The sequence below is a fragment of the Diceros bicornis genome, chromosome 23, assembly GCF_020826845.1.
Source record: "Diceros bicornis minor isolate mBicDic1 chromosome 23, mDicBic1.mat.cur, whole genome shotgun sequence".
Taxonomy (NCBI): Eukaryota; Metazoa; Chordata; class Mammalia; order Perissodactyla; family Rhinocerotidae; genus Diceros; species Diceros bicornis.
Window position 1 is genome coordinate 23,064,499 of NC_080762.1, and position 6,000 is coordinate 23,070,498.

Consider the following 6,000-nt stretch of genomic DNA (forward strand, 5'->3'; position numbering starts at 1 on the left):
ATGACATTAACCCAACTCAAACTATCTTAAGAAAATAACAGAGTCCACTGGGTGGATACTGGGCCAATATATTGAATTAAGGAAGAATTGCAGAAATCAAGACAGTTTTACGGACTTTCGGGACTGTAACGAAGGATTCAAATTTGAAGGTGCTGTCTCTGTCTCTTTTGGTTTCTCCCTGTTTGTTTGTCTCTCTTTCTCTATGTGTGTGTGGGCACATGCATACCTCACCTTGGCTGCTCATTGCTTGTCAGCTCTATTCTCCCAGGTTTTATCTTTACCAGGGAACATGGCCACTAGGTGCAATCCTTACAACTCCAACAATGAAGAGAAAAGGCCTATCTTGGACCATGTGTATCCAGTCTTTTAACCAACTGTAGCTAGGAGGTGAGGAACCCTGATTGAAGAAGCACAGGTTACTAGGCCAACCCCTAAATCAGGAAGAGGAGGGAAGGAGGCCAAGGAAGCCACCACCAAAACTACTTGGTTGTAATCAAGGAGGAAGAGGTTCTCAAGGGGAGATGACTACAGATCTTCCTTGGCTTACGATGGGGTTATGTCCCAATAAACCAATTGTAAGTTGCAAATATCATAAGTCAAAAATGCATTTAAGACACCTAACCTACTGAACATCATAGGTTAGCTTAGCCTACCTTAAACGTGCTCAGAACGCTTACATTAGCCTACAGTTGGGCAAAATCATCTAACACAAAGCCATTTTATAATAAAGTGTTGACTATCTCATGTAATGTATTGAATACGTACTGCAACTGAAAAACAGAGTGGTTGGATGGGTGCAGAATAGTTGCAAGTGTATCGGTCATTTCTTTCCTGATCTAGTGGCTGACGGGGAGCTGCCGCTGCCCAGCATCACAAGAGAGGATCATACCACATATTGCCAGCCTAAGAAAGGATCAAAATTCAGAATTCCAAGTACAGTTTCTACTGAACATGTATGCTTTCACACCATTGTAAAGTAGAAAAATTGTAAATCGAACCATTGTTAAGTCAGGGACCATCTGTATTTCCATAAGAATGGGGGAAAGTGGTCCTTTTCAGCCAAAACAAAAGATATCAACTATAGCTAGTTTCTTTTCTATTACAAATATTTACTTTGAAATTAATTATTATATGTATGTCTTAGATTTAATAAATCATTCCATTCTATCAACTTTTGTTTTTCTTAAAATAACTAATACCTTTCCTTTACTCACCATTTCACGACCACTATCCTAGGACAGTCCCTCAATATTCAACCCATTCAGACTTCCCCAGATGGCCAATAGACTGAATCCTCTTCATTCCATTACCTAAAGCATTATTTTCACATACACCTTGCCCTAGTCAGAGCCAGTCCCACTTGTCACTTTCTGACAAGTGTCATAGTTCTTGGATTTCTCATATCTTAGAATGCCTCTCCCTCATCCACCTCTGTTTTCAACCCTGAACCCTTCCTTTAGTTACATCTATCAAGTCCCAACCCCCTATGAAGTATCTCCCATCTAGTCAGCTCTTAATAGTTCACCTCTCCTCCTGATAATGCCTATAATCAATGGCACATTATATAACTCTTTACTCTTGCAATTCTAGTGCATTAGACCAGCTGCCTGAGGAAAGGTACCATAGTTTGTACAGTTTATATCTGCTGCTGTATCTGCCGAGTCTATAGCTCTTCAAGCTTTTATTGATTTTGAGTCTATAGCTCTTCAAGCTCTCATTGATTTTGAGATCTACTCTTAGGTTTCATATCTACCTTACATATTTCAGTCTTATTGTTCAAAGTTTTTCTCATACTATTTCAATAAAATATTCCCTAATCCATACAATGCCTTAGTGAATCTTGGATAGCTAATACAATTCCAATGCAAAGTTTAAAGTGCTCTACTTTTTAAATAGTATTTGCATTATCTAGATTATACGTGGCTTTGCCTTACTAAAATACATTACTAAGACTTCAACCCTAATTTAGTGAGTGAGCAAGATAATGTTTAATACTGGAAATAATTTGAAGAAGAAAGAAATGGAAATATGCAATAGTGGAATCTTATTGTATAGACCTGGATTTATTTCAGACCTAAGAATATAGAGGGAAATGAGATCGTCATTGAATGCAAAATACCTCAGTTGTGTGGGAAGGTAAGAAAGAACATGAAGAAGCAAGAAAAAAAGGTCAAAAGGATTATAAACCATCACCTGTTCTTCAGTCTCTATGATGTATCTGCTTTGAGCTGCATAACTTAATGGCTCTTTCTTCTTTGAGCATTCTCCTACCTCGAGTAGTTTCTGGATATTACATTTAAAATGAAAGTTAAACAGGGCCGGCCCCGTGGCTTAGCAGTTAAGTGCGCGCGCTCCGCTGCTGGCAGCCCGGGTTCGGATCCCGGGCGCACACCGATGCACCGCTTCTCCGGCCATGCTGAGGCCGCGTCCCACATGCAGCAACTAGAAGGATGTACAGCTATGACATACAACTATCTACTGGGGCTTTTGGGGGAAAATAATAATAAATAAAATCTTTAAAAAAAAAATGAAAGTTAAACAGTCGGAGTAAATTAAACCACATGGGCTTTATGGTTTAAACTCTTATTACGTACAATTCTGATGACTGTTGCTATGTAGTAACTAGCCTGGCAACGACACAGCCTTACAATTTCCCTGTGTTTGCATGGTTTTCTCTGTAACATTGATGTAGAGATGCCCAAAACCCTACCAATAGGATATATGTTGAGTATATTGCATGTTGGAGTCTCGAAAATAAGACTTCCTAAGATTCAGGCAAGCACACCAGGTATTCATCTCTTCCTCTTTCAGCCACCACACCAAACCAACCCTACTAATATTCAGGGCAGGGAAAATCATTAGCTTTATTTTGCTGTTTATAATTATTCCCTTTGCCATTTAGGAAACCAGGACAACGTCTTGGCATGATGAGTTTCTGGTGTTCTCTTTTTTGAAGCAGAAAGCAGATAACACTCCAGCTCATGTGAAATTGTAATATGACATTACTCAGAGCCGTAACAGCATTTAGATAATTTAAGTCAAGTCCCCGTCCACGACTTGCCTCTAATAATAATCACTGCTCTGTAAAGCATTTGTTAGACGGGAAAGAAAAATCCATTACACCCATTATTTCAAATAGCTCTCATTGCTGTGAATAAACTTGAAAAAGAGAAAAGGAAATCCTCTCATGAAAAGATCTAAAGAGCTCCATACTCCGCCAGTTTAGAATGTTGTGGTCTATAATGCGACGATGGATTTATGAAGTATGTAGTCTGCAGAGGTGATAGTGTGAAGAGACCCTTAGTATAACAGTGTTAGGTGGCTTTAAAATAATTTTTTAATGGAGTACAGTTCTTGCTGCAACATATGACTACCCTGCTTCCAGTGGGAGAAAAAAATAGAAAGAAAAAAAAAGCCTGATACTGGTTGCTATGGCAGCAAGTGCAAAGAGTGAGTCTGAATTCTTTGTCAAGGTAATGAATTTAGCATCTACAGGAAAAGAAATGGATTTCCTGTCACACACTGTAAATCCACCACAGGAAATGAACACAGTGTAGACATTTTGAGATGTTTAAAACCCATTTAAGGTGCGCAAAAGTGGTAGAGAGAGCGCATCAGATTACCTCAAGGGGGTCAGCCCTTCTCCATCAGTGTGTTTTCATCCATATCTGTGAGAGGGAAGAGGAAAGAACCTTCAATATGAATCTGGCAGTTTGTACTCAGCAGGTACCCAAGTGACAATGGCATGACCATAATTGTTCCTCTGGGTCTCGTGGTTGCTCTGGACTGCTGGGGGAATGCTCTTCAGGAGGGCATTTCACTCCTTCCTTGACTCTTGACAAGTCTCTAGTTCTTATTCCTGTCCATTTATGGGGTTATCCTTTAATGGGGCTTCCTGCACCTACTCCTAGACTCTCTCTCCTCCCTCAAAAAAATAGTGTTGGACTATTTTTGTCGCTGGTCTGCTAAGTTTGCAATTGAATAAGCCATTTTCAAAATATATGTGTGTGTATGAATATAAAATGCTATATCTTATTGAACTGAGGAATGGACACAATATCTAGTTTAGGAAGTGCCAAAGATTCAAACATTCACAGATAATCCCCTTTAAGTAATATTCACTCTCATAGCTACAATGGTGACTACCTAACTAGGATTATATGTTATGCTTAGTAATGATGTTGGGATGACTTAATATGGGTGCTGCAACAGACCTAAATCTCAGAAATCTAATACTAAAAATGCGTATTTTTTGTTGATGGTCCCGCCTGACGTGAGTAAAGCAGCCGCCCTATCTTGTAGCTCTGCCATCTGGAGCACTTGACCTCCAAGGTTGACCTGGGAGGCAAACAGAGAAGGCTGAAGGGACCACCTTGGAAGCAGCATCCATTACTTCCAACCAATCTCATTGGCCAGGAAACAGTCACAAGGCAACTAGAACTGTAGAGAAGCATGAAAAACACAGGTGAACATGAACAGTTTCTACAACTGTCATTTTTTAATAGAGACTTTGATAAACAGTGTTTTCTATTTTGAAAATTGGAGTGACCACTGTTATTGATTGAGAAATACAAATCGAACTTGGGTAAAATGATATGGTGGCTCCAAAACCTACATGAGAAATGAATGACTTTTATTGGTGGCTGCCTTGAGCCTCCTTATGTCAACATTATTCCTTCTCTACAATTTCTTTATGCCTCACCTGTTTTTTCTAAAACATAAGGATGCAGCAAATGATCTCTATATTTTATTAGAGAAATATTTCTGGATTAGCCAGAATATTTCTGTAAGGAGTAAGAAACAAGGATAATGATAATGATAGTCTTTCACTGTACTTTCAGACAAAATTAAAAACTCTTACATTCCTAGGATCCTCTTTCCCTCATTGCAAATTATCCTTAGACTTAGTCTTTAAAGAAGTCTACATAATAGTGCTATTGTCACAAAATACCCTCATATCACTTAGCAGCCCAGTACCAGCATCCTGATGTCAGTAAAATTATAATTAAGTGCCTTCTCCCATTGTTATTTCTATTATCTCTAAAGATAGTTAGTGTAGTCAGAATAAAATAGAGCATCAAATCAAATACTATGTTATTGTTTATATTCCTTTATTAAAAACTAAGTAAAGACCACAGCAAAGCAGAAAGCATGAGTTGTCTCAGTCCACTTAGATGGAGAGCAAAGAAACAGAATTCTCAAGTATAAACTTGGCTGAAGCCATTGGGAAGCCCAACTTGCCTATTGCTTTAGAAATTAATGAACTGCAGATGTTACTATATTTTAATAGCTTGTTGTACCCAGATCAGAGACTGTACATGGTCCCAGTAGGACAGATGTTTTGTGCAGTCAGTGGAAAATTCAATCAAATAAGCTGTAATTGCAAAAGTAATTAAAGTTCATTACCTACAGTAAATATACTCAGAAAACTTCAACACTTAAGAAACAGCAACTTTCTTCATTTACCATCACATCAGACAAAATTAAAAATGAAAGAATTTGATCACTGGGGCAAGGCAGAGGATTCTCTCCCAGTCCAGAGATAAGTAAATATTTGCAAGAAAGTAATAAAAGTCAAATTAAAATATTCAGGGATGTTTCTTATAATAAATACTTGAAGTTTGACAAAATTATAGGCATAGAATATTGTCAAACACAATTGATGACAGATTTGGACATATAATAAACTTCAAAATAGTTGTATAATTTCAAAATTGTACCATTGGTAATATTACATAAGAGGTTAAAACTGTGGTAGATCTTGCCAATTTCCTCCAAGCTCAATATCTGGTCTTTTAGAATAGCTCTGAGGAGTGTTTGGGGAACTTTTTTTGTCCTCAAAAGTTCAATGAAGTGTCACCAAATATGCGTTTTATAAGAGTATACCAATATCTAGCATTTTTTTACCTACTTTCTATGTGCCTGGCCCCATGCTAAGAACTTTACAACAATCCAGTGAGATAGGTTCTGTTCTTTCCTCATTTTACAGATGAAAATAAT

The 6,000-nt window shown here is 37.9% G+C and overlaps 1 long non-coding RNA gene across 1 annotated transcript in view; it reads right to left on the reverse strand.

The window, feature by feature from the left end:
• Nucleotides 1-3,670, reverse strand: part of LOC131420443 (uncharacterized) — a 40,650-nt gene extending 36,980 nt beyond the window's left edge. Inside the window, exon 1 of the long non-coding RNA XR_009223535.1 lies at nt 3,624-3,670. This is a non-coding gene — a long non-coding RNA (uncharacterized LOC131420443). The remainder of the gene's footprint in view (nt 1-3,623) is intronic.
• Between the last annotated feature and the right edge of the window lie 2,330 nt (nt 3,671-6,000).